This window comes from Arachis stenosperma, chromosome 2 (genome assembly GCF_014773155.1).
Source record: "Arachis stenosperma cultivar V10309 chromosome 2, arast.V10309.gnm1.PFL2, whole genome shotgun sequence".
Lineage (NCBI taxonomy): Eukaryota > Viridiplantae > Streptophyta > Magnoliopsida > Fabales > Fabaceae > Arachis > Arachis stenosperma.
The window spans coordinates 27,241,927-27,260,099 of NC_080378.1; the positions used below are offsets into that span (position 1 = coordinate 27,241,927).

At 36.2% G+C, this 18,173-nt stretch overlaps 2 non-coding genes across 2 annotated transcripts; one reads left to right on the forward strand and one right to left on the reverse strand.

The window, feature by feature from the left end:
• The first annotated feature begins 3,661 nt into the window (after positions 1-3,661).
• On the forward strand, positions 3,662-3,769 carry LOC130964192 (small nucleolar RNA R71). Its single transcript, XR_009080296.1, has one exon. It is a non-coding gene; the product is annotated as a small nucleolar RNA R71 (small nucleolar RNA).
• Positions 3,770-17,391: 13,622 nt separating this feature from the next.
• On the reverse strand, positions 17,392-17,499 carry LOC130963767 (small nucleolar RNA R71). The gene has a single exon (XR_009079886.1). It is a non-coding gene; the product is annotated as a small nucleolar RNA R71 (small nucleolar RNA).
• Between the last annotated feature and the right edge of the window lie 674 nt (positions 17,500-18,173).

The window sequence follows — 18,173 nt, forward strand, 5'->3', positions numbered from 1 at the left end:
CCTTACATACAGCTTGCATGGAAGGGACTTTGCACTTTTGAAAGTGAGGAAGCATTATGTTACAGGAATTCAGAAGACAAAGCATCTCCAAAACTCCAACATATTCTCTATTATTGCATAATAAGTATTCCGAATTTTTCAACATTATTTACAATTTTTATTCCAATTTCGTATTACTTAATCCATGTCCCCTTGTTCATTTGCAATTCAACTAATAATCACAATTGGTATCCTGACTAGGAATAATAAGATAACCATAGCTTGCTTCAAACCAACAATCTCCGTGGGATTCGACCCTTACTCACGTAAGGTATTACTTGGACGACCCAGTGCACTTGCTGGTTAGTTGTGTGGAATTACATAGTGTGAAGTAATTTTCATGCACCAAACTCCATCCATCCTCTAGCCACAGGCTTAAGGTCCAGTCTTCTTAATTGAATCGGCTTGCCTTTTGAATCTCTTTTCCATTGAGCTCCTTCCACACATATGTCCATGAGGACTTGGTCCAACCTTTGATCAAAGTTGACCCTTCTAGTGTAGGGGCGTGCATCTTCTTGCATCATAGGCAAGTTGAATGCCAACCTTACATTCTCCGGACTGAAATCTAAGCATTTTCCCCGAACCATTATAAGATAATTTTTTGGGTTCGGGTTTATACTTTGATCATGGTTCCTAGTGATCCATGCATTGGCATAGAACTCTTAAACCATTAAGATTCCGATTTGTTAAATGGGGTTGGTAAGAACTTCCCAACCTCTTCTTTGGATTTCATGTCGGATCTCCGGATACTCATTTTTCTTGAGCATGAAAGGGACCTCATAGATCACCTTCTTCTTGGCCACAACTTCATAGAAGTGGTCTTGATGGGCTTTTGAGATGAATCTCTCCATCTCTCATGACTCGGAGGTGGAAGATTTTGTCTTCCCTTTCCTCTTTCTAGAGGTTTCTCCGGCCTTAGGTGCCATCAATGGTTATGGAAAAACAAAAAAGCTATGCTTTTACCACATCAAACTTAGAATATTGCTCGTCCTCGAGCAAAAGAAGAGAAAGAATAGAAGAAGAAGAAGAAGAAGAAGAAGAAGAAGAAGAAGAAGATATGGAGGAGAGGGAGAGAGATGTGTATTCGGCCAAGGGGGAGAAGAGAGGGTTGTGTAGTGTGAGAATGAAGAATGATGTAGGGGTTTATATAGTGGAGGGAGAGGGGTTTGTTTTGGCCATTTAGGGTGGGTTTGGGTGGGAAAGAAATTTTAAATTTTGAAGGTAGGTGGGGTTTACGGGGAAGAGAGGATGGATGTGAATGGTGAAGAGGTGATGGGGAAGAGAGATTAAGGTGATTGGTAAAGGGTGTTTGGGAAAGAGTGTTATTGGATTGTGTGAAAGAAGAGAGAAGGTGAGTTGAGATAGGCAGGGATCCTGTGGGGTGGTCCACAGATCCTGAGGTGTCAAGGATTTAACATCCCTGCACCAATTAGGCGTGTAAAACGCCATCTGAGTGCAATCCTGGCGCACCAGACTGCAGCATGTTTCCGGCGTTAAATGCCACTTCCATACTTGTTTTGGGTGTTCAACGCCAGTCTGCAGCATATTTCTGGCGTTGAACGCCAGTTTCATGCTTGTTTCTGGCGTTTAACGCCAGCTCTTCTCAGGGTGTAATCCTGGCATTTAAACACCAGACTGTTGCTTGTTTCAGGCGTTCAACGCCAGATTCATGCTCTGTTCTGGCGTTAAACGCCAGCCAGATGCTCCTTACTGGCGTTTAAACGCCAGTAAGCTCTTCCTCCAGGGTGTGCTGTTTCTTCTGTTTTTTATTCTGTTTTTAATTTTAGTATTTGTTTTGTGAATCCACATGATCATGAACCTAATAAGACATAAAAGAATAATAAAAAATATAGATAAATAAAAATTGGGTTGCCTCCCAATAAGCGCTTCTTTAATGTCAATAGCTTGACAGTGAGCTCTCATGGAGCTTCACATATGTTCAGAGCATTGTTGGGACCTCCCAACACCAAATTTAGAGTTTGAATGTGGGGGTTCAACACCAAACTTAGAGTTTGGTTGTGGCCTCCCAACACCAAACTTAGAGTTTGATTGTGGGGACTCTGTTTGACTCTGTATTGAGAGAAGCTTTTCATGCTTCCTCTCCATGGTTGCAGAGGAAGATCCTTGAGCTTTAAACACCAGGTAGTCCCCATTGATTTGAAGGACTAACTCTCCTCTGTCAACATCAATCACAGCTCCTGCTGTGGCTAGAAAGGGTCTTCCAAGAATAATGGATTCATTCTCATCCTTCCCAGTGTCTAAGATTATGAAATCAGCAGGGATGTAAAGGCCTTTAACATTTACCAACACGTCCTCTACCATTCCATAAGCTTGTCTTATTGACTTGTCTGCCATCTCTAATGAGAATGTGGCAGCCTGTACCTCAAAGATCCCTAGTTTCTCCATTACAGAGAGTGGCATAAGATTTATGCCTGACCCCAGGTCACACAGAGCCTTCTCAAAGGTCATGGTGCCTATGGTACAGGGTATTAAGAATTTACCAGTATCTTATTTCTTTTGAGGTAGAGTTTGCTGAACCCATGTATCTAGTTCACTAATGAGCAAGGGAGGTTCACCCTTCCAAGTCTTATTACCAAACAACTTGGCATTCAGCTTCATGATGGCTCCTAGATATTGAGCAACTTGCTCTTCAGTTACATCTTCATCCTCTTCAGAGGAAGAATAGTTCTCAGAGCTCCTGAATGGAAAAAAGGAGGTTCAATGGAATCTCTATGGTCTCTAGGTGAGCCTCAGATTCCTTAGGTTCCTCAATTTGGAACTCCTTTTTGTTCAGAGGACGTCCTAGGAGGTCTTCCTCACTGGGATTCACGTCCTTATCCTCCTTTGTGCATTCGGCCATATTGATTATATCAATGGTCTTGCACTCTCTTTTTGGATTCTCTTCTGTATTGCTTGGGAGAGTACTAGAAGGAGTTTCAGTAATTTTTTTGCTCAGCTGGCCCACTTGTGCCTCCAAATTTCTAATGGAGGACCTTGTTTCACTCATAAAACTTAAAGTGGCCTTAGGCAGATCAGAGACTATATTTGCTAAGTTAGAGGAGCTCTGCTCAGAATTCTCTGTCTGTTGCTGAGAAGATGATGGGAAAGGTTTACTATTGCTGAGCCTGTTTCTTCCACCATTATTAAAACCTTGTTGAGGCTTTTGCTGATCCTTCCATGAGAAATTTGGATGATTTCTACATGAGGAATTATAGGTGTTCCCATAGGGTTCATCCATGTAATTCACCTCTGCCATTGCAGGGTTCTCAGGATCATAAGCTTCTTCTTCAGAAGATGCCTCTTTAGTACTTTTGGATGCATTTTGCCATCTATTCAGACTTTGAGAAATCATGTTGATTTGCTCAGTCAACATTTTATTCTGAGCCAATATGGCATTTAGAGCATCAATTTCAAGAACTCCTCTCTTCTGAGGTGTCCCATTACTCACAGGATTCCTCTTAGAGGTGTACATGAATTGGTTATTTGCAACCATGTCAATGAGTTCTTGAGCTTCTGCAAGCGTTTTCTTTAGGTGAATGGATCCACCTGCAGAATGGTCCAGTGACATCTTAGAAAACTCAGATAGACCATAATAGAATATATCCAAAATGGTATACTCTGAAAGCATGTCAGAAGGACACCTTTTAGTCATCTGTTTGTATCTTTCCCAAGCTTCATAGAGGGATTCACCATCTTTTTGTTTAAAGGTCTGAACATCCACTCTAAGCTTGCTCAGCTTTTGAGGAGGAAAGAACTTAGCCAAGAAGGACGTGACCAGCTTATCCCAAGAGTCTAGGCTATCTTTAGGTTGTGAGTCCAACCATGTTCTAGCTCTGTCTCTTACAACAAAAGGGAAAAACATGAGCCTGTAGAATTCAGGATCTACTCCATTAGTCTTAACAGTCTCATAGATATGTAAGAATTCAGTTAAAAACTGATAGGGATCTTCTGATGGAAGTCCATAAAACTTGCAGTTATGTTGCATTAGAGCAACTAGTTGAGGTTTCAGCTCAAAATTGTTTGCTCCAATGGAAGGGATTAAGATGCTTCTTCCATCAAATTTGGAAGTAGGTGTAGTATAGTCACCAAGCATCCTCCTTGCATTATTATTTTCGGCTGCTATCTCCTCTTCCTTTTCAAAAATTTCTGTAAGATTGTCTCTGGATTGTTGTAATTTAGCTTCTCTTAGTTTCTTCTTCAGAGTCCTTTCAGGTTCAGGATCTGTTTCAACAAGAATATTCTTGTCCTTTCTCCTGCTCATATAAAAAAGAAGGGAACAGAAAATAATAATAGGAATCCTCTTTACCACAGTAGAGAGATTCCTTTATGTTAGTAGAAGAAGAAAAGAATAGAAGAAGGAAAAGAGGAAAATTCGAACTCAGAGAGGAAGAGGGGGTTCGAATTTTAGGATGAAGAGAAGTGTTAGTAAATGAATGAATAAATAGAAAGGGATGAGAGAGAGGAGTTTTCGAAAATTAACTTAAAATAAAAGAAAAATATTTTTGTTTTTATTTTAAATTAAAGTTAAAATTCTAAAACTAAGAGAAGGAATAAAATCAAAATTAGAATTTGAAATAATTAGTTAATTAAAAGAATTTTGAAAAAGAGGGAGATGATTTTCAAAAATTAGAGAGAGGAAAGTAGTTAGGTAGTTTTGAAAAAGATAAGAAACAAACAAAAAGTCAATTAGTTAGTTGAAAAAGATTTGAAAATCAATTTTGAAAAGATAAGAAGTTAGAAAACATTTTTGAAATCAATTTTGAGAAAGATATGATTTGAAAAAGATATTTTGAAAAGATATGATTGAAAAAGATATTTTGAAAAAGATTTGATTTTTAAAATTAAAATTGATTACTTGACTAACAAGAACCTTTCTTAACAAGAAAGTAACAAACTTCAAATTTTTGAATCAATCACATTAATTGTTAGTAAAGTTTTCAAAATTTTGAAATAAAGATAAGAAAAAGATTCAAAAAAAAATATTTTTAAATTTTCAAAAATCATAAAATAAAAATGAAAAAGATTTGATTTTTGAAAAAGTTTTGAAAAGATAGGATTTTTAAAATTGAAAATTTGGCTTGACTTATAAGAAATATCTAAGTTTTAAAAATTTTTGATTAAGTCAACTCAAATTTTTGAAATTTATGAAAAAAAAGGAAAAGATATATTTTTTATTTTTGAATTTTTAATGAGGAGAGAGAAAAACAACAAAAATGACTCACAACATAAAAATTATGAATCAAAATACATGATGCATGAAAGAACACTATGAGTGTCAAGTTGAACACCAAGAACACTTTGAAGATCAAGATGAACATCAAGACTTATTTTTGAAAAATTTTCAAGAAAAGAAAACATGCAAGACACCAAACTTAGAAATTTTTTAATGCTTAGACACTATGAATGCAAGAATGCATATGAAAAATAACAAAATAGACGTAGGTGTGGATTGGTGGTAATTGAAGTTGATGAAGAAGATGAAGTGCCTTCCAAAGTTACCATAGCTACAGCTTCTATGATACCTAAAGCTGTCGCAACAAATGGATCTTTGATGTATGAAACATGCAAGGTATTGATTATTGAAAGATGGTGCTGCAGTCCTAGTTATATTGATTAACAAATAAAAGTACCACGAGAAGTTTTCTACTTGTGATAAACTAACAGAATTGACCCAGATTGACAACTCATACAATGAACAATTAAAAAACTTGGAGGAAGAAAAACAGCATCAAAAGAAATCGAGAGTAGAATGGATTATAAATCACAATACAACTACTCGAAATTAAAGATCCAAACAAACAAATAAAGAAAAAAAAGAAGAGTGGTGCACGAAATTGTGATCATCAACAATGGCGCCAAAAACTTGGTAGCGCTTTCAAACGTGAATCACACTTTGTCACAACTTCGCACAACTAACCAACAAGTGCACTGGGTCGTCCAAGTAATAAACCTTACGTGAGTAAGGGTCGATCCCACGGAGATTGTTGGTATGAAGCAAGCTATGGTCATTTTGTAGATCTCAGTTAGGCGGATTCAAATGGTTATAATGGTTTTCAAAAATAATAATAAATAAAACATAAAATAAAGATAGAGATACTTATGTAAATCATTAGTGGGAATTTCAGATAAGTGTATGGAGCTGCTTTGTCCCTGTTGAATTTCTGCTTTCCTACTACCTTCCTTCAATCCTTCATACTCCTTTCCATGGTAAGTTGTATGTAGGGCATCACCATTGTCAATGGCTACATCCCATCCTCTCAGTGAAAATGGTCCAAATGCTATGTCACAGCACCGCTAATCATCTGTCGGTTCTCGATCATGTCGAAATAGAATCCATTGATTCTTTTGCGTCAGTCACCACGCCCAACAATCGTGAGTTTGAAGCTCGTCACAGTCATTCAATCCCTGAATCCTACTCGGAATACCACATACTAGGTTTAGACTTTCCAGATTCTCAAGAATGGCCGCCAATAATTCTAGCTTATACCACAAAGATTCTGATTAAGGAATCCAAGAGATATTTGTTCGTTCTGAGGTAGAACGGAAGTGGTTGTCAATCACGTGTTCATAGGTGAGAATGATGATGAGTGTCACGGATCATCACATTCATCATGTTGAAGTGCAACGAATATCTTAGAACAAGAATAAGCTGAATTGAATAGAAAATAGTAGTAATTGCATTAAAACTCGAGGTACAGCAGAGCTCTGCACCCTTAATCTATAGTGTGTAGAAACTCCACCGTTGAAAATACATAAGTGATGGTCTAGGCATGGCCGAATGGCCAGCCCCCATGAATGATCAAAAGACCGAATGGTCTAAAGACTAGCTACTAGTACAATAGTAAAAAGTTCTATTTATACAAAACTAGCTACTAGGGTTATATAGATAAGTGATTGATGCAGAAATTCACTTTCGGGGCCCACTTGGTGTGCGTTTGGACTGAGCTTGAGCTTTACACATGCAGAGGCTTCTCTTGGTGTTAAACACCAAGTTGTAACGTCTGTTTGGCATTTAACTCTGGTTTGTGACGTGTTTCTAGCGTTTTACTCTAGAATGCAGCATGGAACTGGCGTTGAACGCCAGTTTGCGTCATCTAAACTTGAATAAAGTATGGACTATTATATATTGCTGGAAAGATCTGGATGTCTAATTTCCAACTCCACTGAGAGCGCGCCATTTAGAATTCTGTAGCTCCAGAAAATCTATTTTGAGTGCAGGGAGGTCAGAATCCAACAGCATCAGCAGTCCCTTGTCAGCCTGAATCAGATTTTTGCTCAGGTCCCTCAATTTCAGCCAGAAAATACCTGAAATCACAGAAAAACACACAAACTCATAGTAAAGTCCAGAAATGTGAATTTTGCATAAAAACTAATGAAAACATCCCTAAAAGTAGCTAGATCCTACTAAAAACTACCTAAAAACAATGCCAAAAAGCGTATAAATTATTCGCTCATCAAAGAGCTTGTGGCAATTAATAGTGACTCACAGTGAACTCAAGTCAGCTTTGGGCATAGCCTCCAAACCCTAGAAAAGATAGATTACTTGATTATTCCCATTAAAAAAAACTTAAGCACCAGAAAGCAACTAACTAAATCAAATTCTACAGGAACAAATTCTAACAAAAGAAATCAAAGAGATAAACCAAAAGCTTGATAAGGAAATAAGAAAAAATTAAAGGAAGCAGAGATAAAATCACAAAATCAAAAATGAAATCACAAAATCAAAGGCAAAAATGGCGAGGAGCAGAGAATAACAAACGACGCACGGCGAGGAGGGGAGGAACCCTTCGCGACGGTGACGTCACGAGCTCAACTCAGAACTTGGTGCGACGGCAAGGAGAGGAGGAACAATGCGAAGAGGACTGAGTAGAGCTTTCCCAGATGGCGAAGGCACCCAGAGTCTGTCCCCGGTGGCGGCGACAGCACCTTCTACCGGAGGAAGGGATGAGGGTGAAAATGAGTTCATAGGTCAGGAAGAGAATGGAGCTCGATAAAGGTGGTGATAAAATTAAGGTTAACTTAATATTTCTGACGGAAAATTTCAAATTACAAACAGATTTTTCCGTCTGTAATAATTTAATAAAACGCAGCGTTTTGTCTATTTAATTGCATATGGATTTTCCATCTGTAACCATTTTCCACGAAAATAAAATAAATTTTACCGACAGAATTATCGACGGATTCTATTTTCCGTCTGTAATTTGTGCTAATTCATTTTTTTGTTTTCCGACAAAAAATTCCTCTAAAATTTCGTCTGTATTTCAGTGGGATAAAATCCGTCAGAAATATCCGTCTGTAATAACTAGTTTTCTAGTAGTGATATAATAATCTATTGGCCAATAATAAACATTTAAATAGAACTTAGAACTATGGTAATCTAATCTTTATTCTACTGGATTAGAAAATATCGTAAAAAATAAAATTAAAAAACATAAGCTGTTATTAATTAATATATTATAAAACTATATGAGTTAAAAAAAATAATTTTCTAATCATAACAAAGCCGACTAATTAATAAGGAAACACCAAATAAGCTATAAAAACTTCTAATTAGTGGATGATAGAATTGGTATGGAATCAAGTAACCAAAATTTATTAAATGTTGTTCTAATTTATTGTCCACCCAAGTAATTGATTTCTCCCCTTGTTCAATTGGGATTTTGCATATTTGTGAAATAAGTTCAATAAAATTTTCTTGTAGCAGTTCAATATTTTATTAATCATATTTTGTTAGCAATTGACATAATCTAATACATCTCCAATTTTTGGCCTTTTGCTACTAAAAAATAGAATGAAAATTGATGATGTTAGAGTAATATTTAAATAATTTGGCTGATCGGCCGAATCTGATTTATTGTAATTGCATTTTATACTTTTAGAATAAGACAAATTTAAGTGTGATTGAAACTGCTAAGCACGTGTCTTCCTCTAAAAAAACTCTTGACAATTCTGTATATGTGCTGCTTGATGATATTAGAATAATATTCAAAGAATTTGGCTGTGAATCCATCATCACCAGAGGGTGCCTACATGTTAATAGAAAAAATTGTCCTTTTGATTTCTTCCTCAATAGTTGGTCTTGTTTAGTACCCTATTCATTTTAGTAGAAAGATTTGTCATATTATAGGAAGGGTCTTGCAAGTTTTCTGAGGTAAATAAATTCTCCAAGTATCTTTGAACTCGGGCTCTAATCTCTTTTGAAGTAGTGCACCAATTTTCAACTTCATCTTCAAGTTTTCAGATTTTATTCCTTCTCTTCCAGACTTGAGTTTTTAAGTGAAAAAAATTTGGTATTTTAGTCTTTCCATTTCAGCCAATTTACTCTTAAGTTTTTCTTCCAAAATCTATCTTTCCATACATAGGTTTTAGCTAATTCTTCTTCCTACAGCACAATCTGATTTTTATTTACCATTGCTAGATTTTTTTTGAGCACGTGCAAGTGAAGTTTCTATACTCTCCATATCCCTCCTTGAGTTACTTGCTCCTGCGGCTTGTCATTTGACAATTTTAAATTTGTATTTTTTCAACTTATCAAATAATTGAAACATAGGAGAATTGTGTATGCTCTTTTGTCAATTTCTCTAACAATATTATTAATTATCTCCAATCCGCACCATCTCTTTTGAAAACAGAAATGTCTCTTTCTTTTCTATCCACCTTTAACTGAACTCAAAAAGAGAAGTCTATGGTCACTACCATTGTCTTCCAAGTAGATAATTGTTGCCATAGGATATTTCTCCTGTAAAGTGTAATAACCCAAATTTTTGAAACTCTGATTATAAATTATTTATGATCTATTTTATTAGTTTAAACTATTTATTTAGAAGTTATTTTAATAGATATCATCAATTTGATTTTTATGACTATTAAAGTTTAAATTGATTAGGATTATTATATATAATTTTATTGAATGAGTTAATTTATATAATTGAAATTAGAATTTTGGTAATTTACTGAAAAGTAAATGATTTAAATTGAATAATTAATATTTTGAATTCAAATTTTATTTTATAAAAGAAAGATGATTAATTTGATTATTGTAGTTTTAAATTTAAAATAATTATTTGATTTTATTAGTATGTTAATCGATATATTTTTATATGTTCTTAAAATAATTTTTGGTATCATAATTAAATTCTAAATTTATTTTAATCAAAAGTTTTTGTAAAATTTTATACTATTAGTATGTATTTTCCTAATCCTAGAATTAATTACACACACTCAAGACACTCATATCACCAATACACGCGTATCATCTTCTCTTCTCCAACACAAACACACACGCGTTCTTTTCTTCTCCCCCATCACCATGACTCACTCCTAGTGATACTTATCCATTATTCATTCGGCCACACTAGCTCCTTGGTGCACGAATTTGTGATCCGCACAACTAACCAGCAAGTGCACTAGGTCATCCAAGTAATACCTTACGTGAGTAAGGGTCGATCCCACAGAGATTATTGGTTTGAAGCAAGCTATATTTATTTTATTAATCTTAGTCAGGAGGCCAATAAGATTATTTGGATTTAATTGTAAGAAGTCAAAGTGTTTAAAATTATTAGAAAAATAAAAGAGAATCAAATCGTTACTTGGTGTGCAGTAATGAGAAATATGTTGGAGTTTTGGAGATGTTTTGTCCTTTGAATTTCTACTTTTCCTTGAAGTCCTCTTCCCACACGCAGGGTTCCTTCCATGGCAAGCTCTATGTAGGGTGTCACCGTTGTCAATGGCTACCTCCCATCCTCTCAGTGAAAACGTTCCTATGCTCTGTCACAGCACGGCTAATCATCTGTCGGTTCTCAATCAGGTTGGAATAGAATCCATTGATTCTTTTGCGTCTGTCACTAACGCCCAGCCTTCAGGAGTTTGAAGCTCGTCACAGTCATTCAATCCCAGAATCCTACTCGGAATACCACAGACAAGGTTTAGACTTTCCGGATTCTCATGAATGCCGCCATCAATCCGGCTTATACCACGAAGATTCTGATTAAGGAATCTAAGAGATACTCATTCAATCTGATGTAGAACGGAGGTGGTTGCCAGATACACGTTCATGGATTGAGGAAGGTGATGAGTGTCACGGATCATCACCTTCTTCATAATTAAGCGCGAATGAACATCTTAGATAAGAACAAGCGTGTTTGAATGGAAAATAAAGGAATTGTATTAATTCATCGAGACGCTGCAGAGTTCCTCACCCCCAACAATGGAGTTTAGAGACTCATGCCGTCAAAAAGTATGTAATTCAGATCTGAAAATGTCATGAGGTACAAAATAATTCTCTAAAAGTTGTTTAAATAATAAACTTAGTAACCAAGGTTTACAGAATATGAGTAAACTAAGATAATTGGTGCAGAAATCCACTTATGGGGCCCACTTGGTGTGTGCTGGGGCTGAGACTAAAGCTATCCACGAGTAGAGGCTTTTCTTGGAGTTAAACTCCAAGTTATGACGTGTTTTGGGCGTTCAACTCCGGATCATGACGTTTTTCTGGCATTTAACTCCAGACAGCAGCATGTACTTGGCGTTCAACGCCAAGTTACGTTGTCTATCTTCGTGCAAAGTATGGACTATTATATATTGTTGGAAAGCCCTGGATGTCTACTTTCCAACGCCGTTGAGAGCGTGCCAATTGGACTCCTGTAGCTCCAGAAAACCTATTTCGAGTGCAGGGAGGTCAGGATCCAACAGCATCAGCAGTCCTTTTTCAGCCTAAGTCAGATTTTTGCTCAGCTTCCTCAATTTCAGCCAGAAAATACCTGAAATCACAGAAAAATACACACACTCATAGTAAAGTCCAGAAATATGATTTTTGCCTAAAAACTAATAATATTTAACTAAAAACTAATTAAAACATGCTAAAATCTACATGAAATTACCCCCAAAAAGCGTATAAAATATCCGCTCATCACTCCTTCACTCCTCACCACTCATTCTTCTATATAATTCCTTCTTACTTCATGTTGATTCATAAAAACAACACCTAGAAGATAGAAATACAGAGGAGAACTGAGAAGAAGAAAAAGAGAAGAGAAGGGTTGGAGGGGTTAATGTCGCTGCTGCACACGTGGGAGAAGAGGGAGACCATGCTATTGCTGTTGCTGATTGGAGCTGTCGTGCGTGGAGAGAAGAGAGGACGCCGCCAATTTTTCCTAGGAACCACCACCACCGAATCCTAGCTGCTGCTGTCACAGGGAGGAGGGAAGAGCACGTGATGGAGTCAAGTTATTACTACCACGGTCGTCACTCTCCCTGTTGTTGCCGTGGTTATCTCCATCAAGTTTGAGAAGAAACGCGACTAGAGTTACAAATGTGTATGAGAGGAAGAACGTGACGATGGACACCTCTACTGTTATTGCTACCTTGGTTCTACCACTATGACTACAAATTGTAACAATATTGCAGCTGTAAGAGGCATTAGAGCTATTGTTACTACCACTGCTATAGGAGATTGGCGTTGTTATTGTTTCAATTCATGCCGCTACCACTGTCCTCGTTGAGTTGTTAACGCGATATCGAGGTAGGAGATTTATTTTTAAAAGTAAAGATTTTAAATTATGAATGCCAATAAAATTAAATGAGTAACTGCAAATAGTTTATAGTTGTTTTGTGTGAATAATTAATGGAATTGAGTTGATTTGTAGTTGTAATTAGTGATTGATTTGATGATTTAGTATTGTAATTGTTGATGGTCACGTTGTTGAAACTTCGTTGGATAAATCGAAACTATGAACTTATGTTATTGATGATGGAGTATGTATTTACTTGTTGATAATACTGCTAGATTTTCTATTTTATTGATGTAGAAGTTATGCTTGTCTATATATATACTTATTTTTAAGTGAAAGATATGGCTTAATGATAAAGATGTGTTGTTGTTTGAATGATATGTGTGATGAAATATTTAATGATGATGATATTGATGATAAATGCTGTTGAGTTGTGAAAGTATGGATGTTTGCTAGGAACTTTATTAATGATTACTGATGAGATAAAACGAGCTGAGCTCTTGGGGCCTAATTAAGAACACACGAAACATATATTGATTTGAGTCTATTGGGCTATGAAGTAGCTGGAAATATGAACTAATAATGATAAGGAATGAGAATAATTGAATTGGTATAGGTTAGAACATTAGGAGAATCAAAATTGGTTGTTGAATATTAGAAAGTGATGCTGCAGAATTCTTACATAATTTTAGGCAGCAACTTGCCGTGAAAACTGAAAAAAATCTAGACATATTTTTTACATCAAATTATTTTTCTAATAAACTTTAAGATGTTTATATTAGATTGACCCATAAATATTTCAAGAAATTTTTTTAAGTTGGTTGTGGTGGGTCCCCAACTATGTGGTGCCTACAAGTTAAAAACAAAAAAAAATAATAAAAGAAAGGAGAAGTGGCTTGAAACCAACGGAAGAGAGAAGCTCCTTTCATTCTTTTGAAAGAAAGAAAAAATGGGAAAAAGAGTATGCCATTTTGATCCGATTGAACCGATAAACTTGCTCCATTTCTTATAAAATTTTAGTATGTTATTTCTAGTGTAGAGATGAACATTAGAATATATCAATATAACTTGCCAGTTGATGAGCGGATAATTTGTATGCTTTTTGGCATTGTTTTTAGTATGTTTCTAGTATGATCTAGTTAGTTTTTAGTATATTTTTATTAGTTTTTAATTAAAATTCACTTTTCTGGAATTTACTATGAGTTTGTGTGTTTTTCTGTGATTTCAGGTATTTTCTGGCTGAAATTGAGGGATCTGAGCAAAAATCTGATCCAGAGACTGAAAAGGACTGCAGATGCTGTTGGATTCTGACCTCCCTGCACTCGAAGTGGATTTTCTAGAGCTACAGAAGCCCAATTGGCGCGCTCTCAACGGCGTTGGAAAGTAGACATCCTGGGCTTTCCAGAAATATATGATAGTCTATACTTTGCCCAAGATTTGATGGCCCAAACCGGCGTTCAAAGTCACCTCAAGAAATTCCAGCGTTAAACGCCGGAACTGGCACCCAAATGGGAGTTAAACGCCCAAACTGGTATAAAAGCTGGCGTTTAACTCCAAGACAAGTCTCTACACGAAAATGCTTCATTACTCAGCCTAAGCACACACCAAGTGGGCCCGGAAGTGGATTTTTATGTCATTTACTCATCTTTGTACACCCTAGGCTACTAGTTTTCTATAAGTAGGACCTTTTACTATTGTAATAAGGAGAATCTTTTGATCATGTTTTTATGATTGAACCCTCTTTGGGAGGCTGGCCATTCGGCCATGCCTAGACCTTGTTCTTATGTATTTTCAACGGTGGAGTTTCTACACACCATAGATTAAGGTGTGGAGCTCTGCTGTACCTCGAGTATTAATGCAATTACTATTGTTCTTCTATTCAATTCCGCTTGTTCTTTGTCCAAGATATCACTTGTTCTTCAACTTGATGAAGGTGATGATTGACACTCATCATCATTCTCACCTATGAACAAGGTGACTGACAACCATTCTTGTTCTACAAGCATTTGAGGCTTAGTGAATATCTCTTGGATTTCTGATTGCATGATGCATGGTTGATCGCCTGACAAACGAGCCAGCCATTCCGTGAGATCAGAGTCTTCGTGGTATAGGCAAGAACTGATGGCGGCATTCAAGAGAATCCGGAAGGTCTAACCTTGTCTGTGGTATTCTGAGTAGGATTCAATGATTGAATGACTGTGACGTGCTTCAAACTCCTGAGGGCGGGGCGTTAGTGACAGACGCAAAAGAATCACTGGATTCTATTCCGGCCTGATTGAGAACCGACAGATGGTTAGCCTATGCTGTGACAGAGCATCAGGGACGTATTTCCAATGAGAGGATGGGAGGTAGCCATTGACAACGGTGAAACCCTACATGAGCTTGCCATGGAAAGGATTAAGAAGGATTGGATGAAGACAGTAGGAAAGCAGAGAGACGGAAGGGAAGGCATCTTCATACGCTTGTCTGAAGCTCTTACACCAATGATATACATAAGTATCTCTATCTTCATCTTTATGCTTTATTCGTTTATCACTATACCCATTTGAGTCTGCCTGACTGAGATTTACAAGGTGACCATAGCTTGCTTCATACCACCAATCTTCGTGGGATCGACCCTTACTCGCGTAAGGTTTATTACTTGGACGACCCAGTGCACTTGCTGGTTAGTTGTGCGAAGTTGTGTTTATGCAATGGTATTGAGCACCAAGTCTTTGGAGCCATTACTAGGGATTGTTTATGTTTTGAAAAGTATTGATCACAATTTCGTGCACCACCAGTTGTATTATATTCTCTCTTGTCTGATTTGAGATGCCCACTTTTATAGAAGATTTATGTTGATTCCATCAGTTTTGATGATATATTTTGTTGATTGTTGAGATGTACTAGTGCCATTAGAAAGACTAATTGTGTACCCATTATTTTGATAGTGAAAGTTTTTACTAGACTAGGTCTCGTAAATTTTTTCCCTCTTTTGGGGGTTTTCCTATAATAAAATTCTGGTATTTGATTATTTAATTTCTGCCAAATATTTGCTACTTAAGGTATCTTTGGTATTGCCTATTTAATCGCACAGGTTGTGAAAAAATATTTTTGGTACTTCCACCGTTAAACAACAGGTTCTTATTGAACCTCAGTATTCCTAATAGTGGTTTGGGAGATATGATTTTTCAAAGTTTGGTGCTTTGTGTTAAAATTTCTGTTTCCAGTTTTTAAAATTGTGTCTTCCAACTAGTGTAACTTTTGATTTACTTAACATTTTAAGTTGTAACTAAAAGGATTATAAAGTTTTATGTGTTTAGTTTAATTAAGCATAAGTTTCAGGTTCATAACTATTTTGTAGAATTAATAATATTACCTGAAAGGTGTGTTGCTCTCTGAATTTTCAAAAAACTAATTTGTAAAAACAAGGCACCACTTCCATAAGTATTAATTGCACATATGAAGTGATATAAAACTGAAACTTAATTTAAATGAAACTTAGATGAGTTTGGTATGTCTCCAAAAAAAAATCCAAAAGAATCATGTTAAAATTAAATTTTTACCAATTTTTCTATAAAACTTGCTTCTTACTACTTTTCTATAAGGGGAAGATTTTGTTTTTCAAATCAAATTTTTTTTCAAGTTTTCAAAGTTTTTCAAAATCAAATCTTTTTCAAATCATATCTTTTCAATCAAATGTTTTCAAAATTAATTTCTTTCCTTTTTCAAAGATACTTACTAACAATTAATGATTTGATTGAACATCTCAAGATTGTTGCCTTTTCTGTTGAGAAAGGTTTAATGTTTGAATCATATCTTTTCTTGTTAGGCAAGTCATCAATTTTTTTTTTAAAAAAAAAAATCAAATCTTTTTAAAATAATTTTCAAATCATATCTTTTTAAAATTGTTTTCAAATCATATCTTCTCAATCACATCTTTTTTAAAACCAATCATATCTCCTCAACCACATCTTTTTCAAAATAGTTTTCAATCAAATCTTTTTAATTTCTAATTTAAAAATCTTTTTCAAAAATCACTTGATTTCTTTTCCACTTTTATTTTTGAAAATCAATTAGTGTTTTTCAAAAATATTTTCAAAATATTTTAATTAATTTTCGAAAATTACTTCCCTCCTCCTCACATCCTTCTATTTATGGAGTACCACTCCTTCTTAATGCACAATTCGAACCTTATCTAATTAAAGTTCGAATTCTTCTTCTCCTTCTTCTTTCTATTTCTCTTTTCCTCTGACACCTCAAGGAATCTCTATACTGTGACATAGAGGATTCCACATTTTCTTGTTCTCTTCTCTTTCATATGAGCAGGAGCAGAGACAAAGGCATTCTTGTTGAAGCTGACCCTGAACCCGAAAGGACCTTGAAGAGAAAGCTAAGAGAAGCCAAAGCACAACTCTCTTTGGAGGACCTGACCGAATTCTTCAAAGAAGAAGAAGACATGGCAGCCGAAAACAACAATAATACAAACAATGCAAGGAAGGTGCTGGGTGACTTTACTGCACCTACTCCTGATTTTTATGGGAGAAGCATCTCTATCCCTGCCATTAGAGCAAACAACTTTGAGCTTAAGCCTCAATTAGTTTCTCTAATGCAACAGAATTGCAAGTTCCATGGACTTCCAATGGAAGATCCTCATCAGTTCTTAGCTGAATTCTTGCAAATCTGTGACACAGTCAAGACTAATGGGGTAGACCCTGAGGTCTATAGACTGATGCTATTCCCTTTTGCTGTAAGAGACAGAACTAGGATATGGTTGGACTCTCAACCTAAAGAAAGCCTGGACTCTTGGGAAAAGCTAGTCAATGCCTTCTTGGCAAAGTTCTTTCCACCTCAAAGATGGAGCAAGCTTAGAGTGGAAGTCCAAACTTTCAGACAGAAGGATGGAGAATCCCTCTATGAAGCTTGGGAAAGATACAAACAATTAATCAGAAAATGTCCTTCTGATATGCTTTCTGAATGGAGCATCATAGATATTTTCTATGATGGTCTCTCTGAACTATCCAAGATGTCTTTGGATAGCTCTGCTGGAGGATCTCTTCATCTGAAGAAGACGCCTACAGAGGCTCAAGAGCTCATTGAAATGGTTGCAAATAACCAATTCATGTACACTTCTGAAAGGAATCCTGTGAACAATGGGACAAGTCAGAAGAAAGGAGTTCTTGAGATTGATGCTCTGAACGCCATTTTGGCTCAGAACAAGATATTGACTCAACAAGTCAATTTGATTTCTCAAAGTCTGTCTGGAATGCAAAATGCACCAAGCAGTACTAAGGAGGCTTCATCTGAGGAAGAAGCTTATGATCCTGAGAACCCTTCAATGGAAGAGGTGAATTACCTAGGAGAACCCTATGGAAATACCTATAATTCTTCATGGAGAAATCACCCAAATCTCTCATGGAAGAATCAAGAAAGACCTCAACAAGGTCTCAATAATAATGGTGGAAGAAACAGGTTTAACAATGGCAAACCTTTTCCATCATCTTCTCAGCAACAGACAGAGAATTCTAAGCAGAACCCCTCTGACTTAGCAACCATGGTCTCTGATCTAATCAAAAGCACTCAAAGTTTCATGACTGAAACAAGGTCTTCCATTAGGAATTTGGAAGGACAAGTGGGACAGCTGAG